At 35.3% G+C, this 14869-nt stretch overlaps 1 protein-coding gene across 1 annotated transcript in view; it reads left to right on the top strand.

The window, feature by feature from the left end:
- LOC140227304 (E-selectin-like) overlaps positions 1–14869 on the top strand; it is a 51767-nt gene that overhangs the window by 6571 nt on the left and 30327 nt on the right. The window lies entirely within an intron of this gene.

The raw sequence follows: 14869 nt of genomic DNA on the forward strand, positions 1-14869 counted from the left end.
GAGCCGTACATGGACATGTCAGGTAGTCAGAGGAAGAACGATGAGGAGGACAGTTTGTGTGGTCAGTTTACAGATATCGATGCTGATGAAAAATACATTGATAGAGAGGGTTACCTGCTTCCAAATATCAACCTACCTGGAATAACCAGTTGCCAACTTCAGGCAAACCGTGATACGACAATGGCTAGCGACGTTGGCAATGTCTCGGCCTGTGGAGAAATAGCCAGCACAAAGCAGTCTATTTCCAGAGCTGAAGATGTCTCCGCTTTCAGAAAGTTCCATTCGTCAATTTATGAAGAAATTCCCTCAAACTCAGACCAATTCATGACCATCCATGTAACAAAGTCTGGATCGGAGCATACATATATCGATGGTAATAATGACCAGTTCTCCAGTACGATTGGCCTCAACGACCGATCTTATTATTCTTCATCAATCTACTCTAGTAAATCAAGAGGGAAGCCCGAGGAGGATGCACATGGCTACCTCGTTCTCGAAGCAGGTGCCAGTGAAGTCAGTAAGCGGTGTGTTAGTAAAGACATGTTGCCACACACCCAAACATCTCCTTCTCCAGGAGCAGAATTCCATACTACACAGAGTTCCCAAGAGTTATTGAATTCTACAATATACGAGAGCATCCCTGAAGCACTGAATTTGATTATTGAATGATTCTGTTCTTCCACGATTCACTAACTCGATTCCTTTTTAAAATTCTTGGAAAATTTGTATTAGGTATGAGTCACTTTCATTGATATTGTTCGTTCTACAGGTGAATTGCATTGTTAATATCATCACCGTAATAGTTACAGTGATAAATGAAAAGAAAAAGGTAGAAAAACTAGAAAACAAACAAATAACGGGATAAAACCTAGGCAACCGGTGCACAATTATTGTTTTATTAAATTCTCACGACCGGGTATACATCACTTCCTTTTAGCTGGAGAAATAACAAACAGCTCGTCTGCACAGTATACATGTAGATCGATACATACATGTGCGCAGCTGGAGTGGGAATCGGTGTGACTGCTGTGCACGCACAAGCATATAACGTGACAGTCCTCCCATAAACCTGCATCGAAGCTATGGAATATTCGTGAGGGACGTAGAAATGAAAGGAAAAAACAAATAAACAAACCACTTGCAAACAGACAGTTGACAACCCCCCCAACAACAACAACAACAACAACAAATAAGCCAAAATCGGCCTACCACTAGAATGTAAATAAATGAATAAGTAAACATACCGTTTTGACAACTAAATCAGACCAACTTTATTCAGTTCAATTCAATTCTAACATCATTGTCCCCTTTTTTTCAAGAGTAACATAAAAACAAATTATTAAAATGTTGCTTGCATTTGAATAATACGCAGGAATTAGAAATATGCTAATGTTGATGATCAATCAAGCATGTTTACTTTATTGTAGAAAGTACCTCTATAATCCAGGGTTGAGGAAAAGGAATAGAGACATGTCATCTTGAATCTTCATTTTCCAGGACCACAAAGGACGAGGGGAATGTCTATAGACAATGCTGTTATTAACAAGAAATGGTATTGACAACAGTGAAGTAACAGTGAAGATTTTTATCGTGTTAAAGATAATTTGAAAGGAATTGCTAATGGTGACTTATTTGAATAGTGAGGTCATTCTGGACTTAAGGTCTTAATGTCTAATTGTCTTCAGGGCAAAGTCTGATGTTGTTAGTGATAAATGAAAAGAATGACATTGTCCAAGAATAGAAATTTGTCGTTTCTTCTAAACTTCATCGGGGAGATCATCTGGAGACAATATTTATAAAAAAATATATATGCCCACGTTACACAAAATAAACCAGGTATTTTCAATACGTGTTTGTAAATGAGCCACGGAAACCTTCTAGTGAACTATTCTTAAAGGGATCATATAGTTTCGGTTAAGACTTATTTTCAGGTTTCTAACATTTTTCTTTGTGTGTGTGAGATATTGAAAAACCCATTTGAAATAAGAAAAAGCATGTAATTCCAAGAGGGATTCAATGTTTATTTGATGCAAATTAGTTTTGAAATTGCTTAGATATCCAAAAAAAGAGAGCAATCCTAATAAAAGGTGGGTCCCACCTTTTATTAGGATCGCTTTGTTTTACTTTGTTTTTGGATGTCTCAGCAATTCCAAAACCGATTTTCATGAAATCAACTTTGAATTCGTCCTAAAATGGTGTGCTCTGTACAACATAAATGGTTTCTTGGTATCTCGCAGAAAGTTAAAAGCCCAATCCTCATCTCCACCAATACTATACTATCCCTTTAAAGCATGACGTGTCTGGACATGTTGGATAGGAAGACTCTTATTGTGAAAAGTTTATTTACGCGCTATCACTCATACAAAGCGATGACGCGTCTATATATATCTCCCATACCAGTGGTTATATTGCGTCTGAACGAAGAAATCTGAAAATTTTGATTATTAGCAACTCTCTTTTCCCTCTCAAAGTCAACGCCATTGACACAGAGATTAGGTTCTCGAGAATAATCTTATCTGTTGTTATCTTGTGAATATTTCTGGATGAGAATAATATTATCAAGGACCATTTATTCAAGGTCTTCAATCATACGGGACAATTAATTGTGTGTTTACACATTATCCCTCCAATTTGTATCAAAACGACTGATCGACGAAATCAATAAATTTTGTTTATTAACACCCAAATTCGCTCTATCATCGTTCTTAAGTCAGACATTGAATTCTCGAGAACAATCATGAGAGGGAAATGATTCATCCTTTTCAAATTGATTGTGTATTATACAATGCACTCCCTTCAAATGTTCAGAATTGCAAATTACTTCATACTTTCAAAATATTTGATTTGATTTGATTTAATAAGATTTATTGGTTCCTGTATTATCATTGCACATGAACATCTAGATACATACATTATTCGCGCCATACATAAGTATTATTATATATCAACATAAGTTGTCAACAATTTTTTTTCATTACCTTTACATAATGTACAGCAAAATGTATCAGCAATACAACAATGAATAATACAGTGGGGCTACAGCAAAAGTGTGGCTTGATTTGCGTGCAGCCCCCATACATAATATGCATTGGAAAGAAAATAGGAGGGAGGGATGACTTAACTAGAGATAGGATAGTAGAAAGGTGGAAGGGAAAGGAGAGGTCTGTCTGCTTTCACTAAAGGTTTACACAAATTAAGTTCACCTGGATCACTGATCAGCAAGGCAGGACAAAATATTTTCTCACTGAGGTACAGGTGAACAGTTAATACAGTTCACGGTCGGTTACATGATTACGTAAAAGCTTAAATGGGGCTATATTTCTACGAAAGAATTTCGTGTATAATACACTAACAATGACAATGAAATTACTGCTATCCAGAGAGCACCATTGTTTTTACAGCTTTCTTAAAGAGTACATAGACTTTAAACTTCGAATTTCAGAAGGAAAACAGTTCCAAACATCGGGCCCGGTGTGTCTGATAGATGTCAGAGCCATCACCGTTTTAGGATTATATAAGTGAAATTTATCAGATTGTCTTGGGGGATAATAATGTATGTAAAAATATATTGCAAAGCTTTAGAATGAATTCTGAGTTGACTGACTCTGACTGTCTGTGTGCATTTAATGAATGCAAGTTTGTTTCTTATCTTTCTTTCTTTCTTTTTTTTTTTGCATTATTTCACCTTTGTTGAGTGTATTCCGATGTCGGGGTTTCTTCCCGCATTGATTATGATATCAATATTCTGACTGTGTATCTGCATGATGCTTTATTCACTCTCTACTTGTATTTGACTTGATTTGTGTTTCATATTATGATTATAATATAATATAATGTATGATATGATATATATATATATATATATATATATATATATATATACATATATAACAATATATATATATATATATACATATATATCATAATATATATGTATATATATATATTATGATATATATTAAAATAATATATAATATATATATATTATGATATATATATATATATATATATATATATATATATACATATATAATAAACAAACACACACACACACACACATACAGGTACATTCACACGCTCGACATAGCCCTTAATGTTGATGAAAATTTGCTTGCCGTATAATATAATAAAGAAGTCATAGCTGCACATCATAACACTAGTATTATCATATGGCTTATATTAAAAGAAAACCGTTTAGGCCATTGTTCCAAGAACAATTTTTCCCCCGATTTCACCAGATGTGATCCTTACGCTTTTCTCTCTTTAAAGCAATCTCTTTGTCAACATATTTCTTTAACGTCTTCATCAGGTAAACATTCATACGATAAGGTTCTATTTTAGACCTCTATTTCCTACCAAAGTAAAAATAGGACATTATTCTTGTTAGGCTCGACAATACATTTTATGTACGGATACGGGGTCCAGCGGCACGGTGTAAAATCAGACAACAAAGAGTTCAGCGGAAGAAATGATGTTAGCTTGTAATGAAAACTTTTGATACAATATGTCGGAATATGAAGTTATAGCTAAACACAGGTGTTAAATACAATATCGCCAGAGGATAGCAATCGAACTGAGAACAAGTTGTGGACAAGTCCCCCTGTGCTACATTCACAGGACTTTATACATGTTGATTTTCTTCTGACGTTCTTTGTTTCATCGTCAAACTTCATAATTATTATTTCTGTTTCAGTCAATATGGAGTGCTCATACTGAGGGTTTATCTTTATGATGATAAATTACCAAAGGTAAATAATTTATATTTATTCCATCTTGGACAATTTGTGCTTAAATACAACAATAAAAACCCGCACAATTATTTGATTTTGTTTTTTGTTGCAGTTTTAGTTTTATTCTGCCACTCGACTTTCCAGATAATATCCTTTTCCACTATCAATAAAAATTCTGTGTTGCTCAAAATACATTTGTTTTCACTGGCCCCATATTCTTGAATAGTCTTGACAACACTCTCAAAGATACTCTCACTCTTCCTTCACAATTAATATCCGACAAAAAAGAAATCACTATTGTCTTCCTAAAAAAGAGAACACTTATATTATCTAAAAATGTCGACAGTCCGAGTTTTATAAATTGGCAAATCTTCATTAAGCCTCAAACTTTTATCCATGCGTCGGTGATCTGAAAAAAAAAAACACACACAAAAAAAAACTAATTGTATAGACCACTTGTTTTTTGTTTCCTTTAGTTTTGTTGTGCCTAATTTTGGTTTGTTTTTCCAAAATGTTGCGTCCTTGTTATAGTCTTTTTTTTCTGTCCGTTTTGTCTGACGTCACCATGTCAAAATTTTCATACACACGTCATGGAGTTCATCAAAATTTACTAGCTAAGCTTATCTAGTGGATTTCTCTTTTTTTTTTGAGCATACAGTTATAGAATATTTTTTAGTTCCTTACTTCTCATGCATCTATCGAAATATTATGAAATATAAATACAAAAACGACTATGACTGTATCAGGTATTGAAATTTGTTTGATTCGAATTATTATCATGTTAAGCGTTATGTATACTACTTCTATTAATTAATATGAAAAATTATTTGATTTGAATTGAATCGAAATTAATTTTAACAGTTACATGATACAAGCTGGAACACAGGCAATGCAAAATCGTGTGCAGAATAGTCAACGACCTTACATCAATTAAGTGATCGGAATGAAGCTCAATATTTCCACAAACATAGAAATACACATTTGTGTAGGATATATATGTATATATACACGTATATATACACACACACATATATATATACATATATATACATATACATATATATGAATATATATAAATATATATATATATATATATATATATATATATATATATATATATAATATATATAGTGCGAGAGATTTGTCCTCAAAAACATACTCGGTGCATCATTGTGGGTAGCAGATAGTGAAAGAAATTAGACTTTAGGCGAACGTTGCTCTCGATCTTGTTCTCTTGTTCTCCCTTTTAATGAATCGAGCTTTCGGCCTGTCATCAGGCCTTCATCAGGATCTACCAGTAGAACAATAATAGATTTATCTAAGTGGCTTAACGTGCCATGATGTATAATGCAATGTCATATAATGCCGATCTACTGAAGTATTACCTTTATATCATTGTTCTGTTGGTAGATCCTGATGAAGGCCTGATGACAGGCCGAAAGCTCGACTAGTAAAAAGGGAGAAGTATTTCGAGAGCACGTTCGCCTCAAATGTTTAATTTCTTTCACTATATATTAATCAGATCAATGTTCTTTCTGCAATTTCCTTTTCCATCTGACCCAAGAGAGACCTATCCTTAAAACATTGTTTTCTGGCAGCCTCCTAACCACCCCCCTTTTACATCACTAAACATACAAAGCATAACTTGTGAATCACGAAGTATATCCAGTGGCCTCCATCTTTCGTTCCTTTCCTTTCTGTTTCCTCAATAGCGAGCTTCTCTATGAGGAAATTTGATTCCAAGGAGTCATTTGTGCTTATTGTTACACAATTTTTGCTTTCTTTGAACAGTTTCACATCAGACAAAAGAACTAAAGAAATGAGACAATCAGCTTCTCTGTGAGATAATGGGATTCTAATCAGTGTAAAAGTAAGATTTTCATATAAAACACATACAATATCTTTTTTTTATCACAATCATCTCAAATTCAGACAAAAAATAAATAGAATGGCATCTCCATACGTATACGTTGTCAGTAACTGGAGCTAATGCTGTAACATTAGCTACTTTGTCTGAGGGACTGATGCTATTTCTTACAACTTTCCAAGTAGTTTGTACAAAATAGTGATTGATAACGTACACTCAAACTCTACCGAACTCTTTAGAGGATTTTAATTGCTAAGTCAAATGGTTTCATTTACATGAGTCGTCTCAACATAATCATATTGGGAGATTAGAGCAACCCTTATTGGCCAAAACATCAAGTTACAGTATGTGACACTTATGGCGCGGTGGCTTTGTTTCAATCTCTGTTACACTTCCCTGGTGAAGATCTAGTTAATGTATATTAGCCATTGAGCGATAGAGGCGAGTAGTTATCAAAAGCTTTTATTTCTAGAGCTTCCTATCATTGTTTTATTTGAATGGTCCTTGAAGACAGACCATCTATTTATGGTCAATTAGAATATTGGCATTGAGTTTCTCTTTCATTTCTTACGTGACAGGCAAAAGAAAGAGCAGCGCTGATTGGCAAAGTGGCGATGTTCCTTGAGCACAGCGCGCAGGACAGGGAGTGGCACACATCACGTGACATTCCGACTTGAAGAAGACATTTATTTTGAGAAGTTATGCCATTTGTCTAGTACTGGGAATAGACTTAGAAATCCTTCTTGAAAGAGAAATGTGCGTAGCTTATTCTTCGCGAGTTGATGGCCTGGACAAAGTCTGATTCGGGATACGAAGAACACAAACAACGAAGTCATGGCTGTCCGTCTTTACAAGTGGATATTTGTGATAATCTTTATCTCTCTTCCTCTGCCAAATATATCTCTCTTGATAAGTAAGTATTCAGATATAGTTTCGTATTCCTTTTTAGACTTCTGCTGCAGATATCCTCTTTTACCTGGGGGAACATTGTTAAATCAGAGATTGAAATTAATTAATTCCTCACTTGACTTGAATTCCATATAATAGAAAGCTCTGTAGAAAGCTGTGGACTTGCTTGTCGAAGCAGGGATATAATGTACATCTTTAAGCACTACGGGTGACGTTGCGTTGTTTTTATGGCAGCTCAGCTGCCTGTGTCGTGGTGCTGAAGTTAACAGTGACTCCATGGTCTTTATTACATGATGGATCTTATTCTCTGGCTTTTCGCCTCTGATTTCAGGTCAAACCCTCGACTGCACGGGGGATTGGCTCACAATGGAAATCCAGGCAAACGACGACTTTCATGTAGTCGCCGATAGGTGGGAAATACGAGCACCGATTGGTGAGAGAATGGTCCTATGGCTGCAATCTACCAACAATCATTACGTGGAAGTAACCATACAGGATGATATATCAACCACCAAAAAAGAAATTGTACTTTCGAATTACACCAGATCTCCACCCGTCTTTTCACTCTGTCATCAGTTGACAATTCGACTATATACATCCAGTCCAGAAATATATATACCCAGTGAAGGTCAACATCAACGCTTCATGTTTAAAAGGTAACAGCTATTTTTGCTTGCTCGGGACACAAGCAATATGAATCTATCATTTGAATTAACCTGCCTTTTTTATTTAATAAACGGTCATATAAGCATTAAACTTTACATTATAAATAATACTCTGTATCATCTAAAGGACCTGTTGAAATATAACCGGTTATAGATGTAAATGCTACTATAGTAAAGAGGACAAAATTACTCAAACTACTTCCAAACCAATAAGAAAAACAATCAACTTACAACATAGGTACTTTGTATTAGACGTACAGGGACTATTACACAGAATGAGTTACATGTTCTTTTGTATCACTCTATCCTTTAACTTTAATCTGCTTGAATTTATCCTGAAATGGAAATAGGCCTATATCTAATCCTTATAAATATGTTATCATAATATTTCATACATATTCAAAGATATGTTAATGAATACAGCATATTGTCCTCATATTTTGATAAAGAATATCCTTCTCAAAAATATTTGCTATGACAAACAACTTTTTCTTGGCATACGAAAATGGAACTTTGCGCCAGAAAATAAGTGTCAGGTGTAAAAGCTAGCAATATTCATGTAAATTGTGGGAAAGTGTCCAAGTAGGCCTACATACTTCCCTAAAGCACAACTGCAATGACATTTTGAGTCTATGTCTGATATAATATACGTCATATCATAAGGAGATTATACCGTTTAGATTTTGAGAAAAAAAGGTTAATAGGTATACTTCCCTTTTTGATAGCACATTGTGAACCTAACGGGAAACTACTACGTTGACCGCTGAATTTTAGATTTGTTTGCAATATTCTATTTTCATAGCTTTTTTATTCATCCATCAACTGTAACTACAATAATATAAGCACATGGTCAAAGAGAACAGTGATCATCAATCGTTGGCAAATACATTGTAAAAGTAGACGAATGGAAAACACAAAGGTCTTAAGGCGCGACAAGATATGTCACTGGATCTTTTTTCTAAAGAAAGTTAAAAGGATTACTTATTTAGTCTAAGGATTGAATAGAGATTATTGGATATTGTGACAATCAGAAGGGGATATTTTCTATACAAAGTAATTTCGTACTCAAAGAAGTCAGGAGAACAATAAATATTGTCATACCGTTACAGTTTTGTTTCTGCACTTGTCATTGGATGATCTGGTTTGAATTTCATTGATGTAATGTGCTATAGATTTTGAAATAACGTCCTAGTAACACCTCAAGTTTTTCTTTTACATTATTGGGAATCGTTACTCGTGGGCTCAGATAAAATCCTCGTCAAACACTACACTCGACGGAATACAGAATATTATTCAGCACATGCATTTCTAAGTAGAACTAATTTGTTGTTATTTCAATAAAGATGAATCGACCTTGAAACTCATTGGACAACCTTCTCCTCTGGAGGGCTTTGTAGCTGTGCAATCAGCTACAGATAGCTTTGTTTGCAGTGATGGATTCACTGAGGAGGTAGCTGAGTCAATCTGTGAGGAGCTTGGCTTCCCAACATTCCAGATGATCTCTAGCCTGACGTTGCCTCATTACTTTAAAGCAACAAAATGGGTGAAGGCCAGAAATTGCCCTACACGTAAGTGTTTGTTCGTCTGTCTGTTTGTTTGCTTTTTTTTCTTACTCTGTGTTTGATTTTAATGATGTCATAATGTAGTATTTAGTAGGGAAGCAGTGCACAGTGTAGGTCACCCTGGCCAATGTATTGTATACGTGGGACTGAACATCACAGTATAGGCCCTATTTGCAATTTGTGAGACAGTTTTGTGTTTGCGTAATGTAGCTGTACTCGGGTGTTCGAGAAGAAAGTTCCCTCATTCCTGTATTTGTATAATTCGAATTCAAAGGGGAAACTTGGATGCACGTCATGGGTCCGACATGAGTCATAAAGTCCATGATTCATACAAGCCATGAGTCATACAACCCATGAGTTATACAACCCACGAGTCATACAGCCCATGAGTTCGGCACTGAGGCCCACAACACCGACACATTAAACAGTGTGCTGTGATGTCGAACTTGTGTGTTTTTTTTTACCTATAGTGACGAACTTACGGGCTATCTTTGCCTAGTGCCGAACTCATGGGCTGTCTGCCTCGTGGGCTGTATAACTCGTGGACCTGTTTTCATTGTCGAACTCGTGGGTTGTATGACTAGGATGTCGGTCTCGAGAGATGACCCATGAAACTGAACCACAGTCTTGATGAGCCTTCCCGATTGCTTAGATATAGATTGATATAATTAATTGATTGATTGATTGATTGAACAATTTTAATTCTGAATTTCTTTTTCATACGTAAATGTAGTGTTATTAAATAAATGTCATAAAAAGTCAATTGAACGAAATAATTGAGTATGATATTATTTGAATCTAACAGTTGAAACAGATATTATAATCACTTCAAATATACGATATTATTCTATGAAAATGCAAAATGAAAAGCAGCAGTCGTTATTTTATTCAAACATACAATCTCATGTACTTGTCGTTCAAAAGACAAATTAAACAACTCTAAATATAACAGAAATACAATATGCAGCATACTAATATACAAAAATTGGGAGGAGAAATTGAATTTGTTGAAACTCGTTCATTGAAAGACAGGAGAGAGAGAGAGAGAGAGAGAGAGGGGGTATTGTCTTTTAACAAGTAATCACTGATGGTAGGCCAGTTTGTGGGAGAAGGGGCTGTGACTTAAAGGCTTAATTTAGCATTTGCAGATGAAACAAAACACAACATTTAGGTGCTTCAAAATAGTTCTTAAATTTGAATTAGGGATAGAAACAACCAATGTAAAAATTTGAATGTGTATAATCGATGTTAAGTATTTTTAAATACACAAAATGCGAACAATAGTTACAATAAGAATGTTTCCAGACTAAACCGTCTACAGTTATGGTTTATTGAGAAAAATACTGATATCTCCTTATATTTTATTCTTTACTGCAAAAATTTAATATGGTAGGATGTTTCGTGATACAACTGACCTACACATAATATGCGTTAAATGTGATATCTTGAACATTTTTTAAATCACTGCTTCCGAAGGTAATCTGGACCTTTAAACACAGCTTTACCGGACCTCCAGCTCAGTATCGTTATGTACTAAGGATATCATGTGCTCTATCCAACTAGAGCATTATTTACTTAGAGCATTTTCCATGTCGGGACATATATCGATTTTTTTTTATATGTATAGTTCACACGCCCGTACACGCCGGTGCTGAAGATTCATTGAAAGAATCTCTTACGCTTGTTTGCCATGATTTTTTACATAGGTGTTTTGATATATATACAAAGAAAAAAATGTATTGAACATTTGTTCGGAAATCAAGAAACTCCGTATCTATCAGAACGATAAGTAAGATCACTTTCTTGATGAACACGGAAATGCTGGAAACAAAACGGCATCAACAGCAACGTACTTGAGCTCAGAAATGCCCGACTTGATAATGAATATGATAAATGCAGTTATGCATCTATTCCGTCCTCCGGCTGTGGTTAAGGACGTATCAAGTGAAACGCATTTGTGTGGTCTACATTCCGGATATGCCTTCATAATTTTTTTTTTTCTTCTGAAGATTTACTTCATAAATAAGACATAATCTGCAGAAGTGAGAAAGATTGCCATAATATAGTAAGATGAAGAGATCCAAATGAGATAGAAAAATCTATCTAGGTATTAATCCTTAAGTAAGGTGATGTCTGAGGTTACATCGCGAAATCTCTTCAAACAAAACACTGGTCTAAAGATATATCCCTTGTCAATTGTCAATCACACCAGGTTTTTGCTGGCTTGTTACATCGGAAATAAAATCATATAAATATAGATTACTGTTACAATGATGTACGTTAGTTTCTATGCATTGATATCGATTTTAGCAAGGACATGCTTCTTCTTTCTTTATGATTTTGAGAAAAGAAGCCTTTTAAAATACTTCTAACTTTAATTCTGCTTCACAAAACAAATACATAGGTTTCCGAAGCATGTTGAACTGGACAAGAGCCGAATGCCTTTCTGAGAAAGCTGTTAAACTGAAATGCAGAGGTGAGAAATACCGGTGTCAATGATTATGGGACTTTCTTTGGCTTTTTTTGCTTTGAAGAAAGATGTCTCACAATGTATGCAGCCTGAATGTGAAAAAAAAAAACACGCCTAACAAATGTACGTGTCTTTATCATGGTATGCTGGTATTGGCATACTAGTGATGATATTACAATGCTGGTTAAGAATTCATGGACAACATTTAATGTGGAAAACACCGCAAGACCAATGAAAGACAATAATGCTTTCATATTATGCAGCAACAAGTCGAGAGTAACAAAGAGATTGACGAAAATGTCACGCCTTGCAATCCTTGCACTCTTTCATCTCCATTCCACTGAAAAAACCCCATAAAATCATAAAAGAATATGTTGTACTAGGCTCTGCAATGATCATGGTGATTTGTAAGACCAAGTCTTGGGTTCGAATCCTTTCTCAGGCGTTCAACCTTGACCTACAGCGGTAGGTGTGAAAATAGGTACTTGACAGTGCTTGGGTAATATTCTGGCAGATCCTGAAGAATTATGTTATCGCGGAAGAGGTAAAGTTGGTGAACAAGGCAATATCATTCTGGTGATTATCATAAAATTGTAAAATTTATCAGGAGTTACTCGTTGGATATTTTATTGCTTCCTGCAGAACCTGGATATCTAGGATGCTATAGACCGAGAGAGCCGAGCTCGTCGTGGCCGATAGTTCATTATTTCAGAATTTCATCAGACATGACATTGAGTCCAATGTAGAGTGCGCCTCCACGTGTCGAGAACAAAGACAAGTGGCTGATGTAGCTGTTATACACCAAGGCGCATGCGTATGCGTTCCTTCAGACACGTTTGCTGCCATGTCCACTACTCATCACGAATGGCCATGTCCAAGCATGGCGGAACTGAAATTCAACCCTTCTTTATATTATGCATTCAATGGTAAGTAATTCATCTTGGAAGATTTTGAAATTCTATCCAAGCAAGGCTATGATACTCGAGACAAAATTACCATACTCGCCGGAATAGGATTTTAAACCATGAGGCTAGAACAATCTGTCTTTACACAACATCAAAAGATATTCACTTAAATTAATGGGTTAGTCTAAGTATTTAGCAGAGGCATGGACTTCCATTTGAATAAACCCGTGGTACCCATTAGGGATCTCAGAGATTTCAGCGTTGTATAGAACATAAAGAATTATTGTTTCAATTGTTGTATAGAGCATAAAGAATTATTATTTCAATTCATGTCATGCCATTGTCTTTATCAGCAGTTGTCCTTTGTCTACACGAAAATGAAGACCCCAGAACGAGATCGATTTATCCAATCGCTTGCAAGTAGTTTACTTCCTGGTGCAATATTTTCAAATGGTGCACGACAAAAATCTGAATTGCTTCAAACAATGCGAACAATATGAACCCATTCCATTAGGCCAATTGTTTTAATGTATTAAACAAAACGATTTTCGCAATTCAACCTTACGATGTATAATGTTGTTAAACCCTTTTTTATGTGTGACCAAACGAGAATTTATTTCACGTACCTGATCCAAAAGACAAAAGAGCATAATGTGACTCTGCATCACAAAACCAACTAAAAGTCGCCAGACATGGATTTTTAGTTAAGGGCAGATTATGAAAGAACAGACCCTAAGCTTTAAAATGATGTATAGTTCAATTGAAATGGACTCTCTAAACATATCTAAATATTGGAAAGAAAGCGCACACTCTGAAAAAAATGTGAACTGAGAAATTAGGCTCTGAACTACAGGGTCTATCCGTCTATTCAAGCGCTTAATCTTTACCAAATCGTGCTAGCTGTGCGATGAATGGGACAAAAGAAATAGGATGTAAACCACTGGAGCAACAGCAATGAAGGGATTATCAGATTACATTGAAATTGAGCGTGCTCTATCAGCACATTTTGTACATGATTAAAACCTACTTTCAAAGCAGTAGCATTATTCTTTCAAAAGTTATCAGACTTGAAAGTGGAGATTGTGCAAAGGGTTGGTTATCCAGAAATCAAGAAAGGGGCCTCTAAGACATACCTGATCTCACTGCTCCACAAAAAAGCATCTTAGAAAAAATTGCTGAAAATACTCTTTCCCATTCATTTTATGATCCTAAACTTAAGAATAATGTAGAAGGAGGGTAGCTCTTTCAGGAAATATGAAAAAGCTTAATAGTGACTTGGTTGACCCGTTTCACCGTTCTTGCGTCCTCACGTAAAATCAAGGGGTGCGACTTTTTGTCGTTTTGTGATGCACGGTCACATATTTTTCGGACTTCAAAGAAACTTTGTGGTTCTGTTTGATTCGTCAAGTTGACGGGTTGGTGCTCATGAGAGTATTTATGATTATGAATATGTAAATTTCTTTATTCGGAAAAAGAATAGCATATCAACTGATACGTAAAAGTTAAATCATTTTACTTAATTCATCCAAAGATAATTATAATCGATATAGGAATCCACGAAGAGTTCGTGTCGTTCGTCACATTTCTTCGAATGCAATTCCACTTACTATATATCAGGATTACTGGCAATTAATGCATTTTACGTTTATTTTGTCTTCTAATTTTATAACGTTGATGTTTCCAGTTTCAGTGATCTGGTATTACCTCATCATGGTGTTTACAATCACATTGGCTTCACATGATATTGAAATGAACTTGTGT

The sequence above is a fragment of the Diadema setosum genome, chromosome 4 (assembly GCF_964275005.1).
Source record: "Diadema setosum chromosome 4, eeDiaSeto1, whole genome shotgun sequence".
NCBI lineage: Eukaryota > Metazoa > Echinodermata > Echinoidea > Diadematoida > Diadematidae > Diadema > Diadema setosum.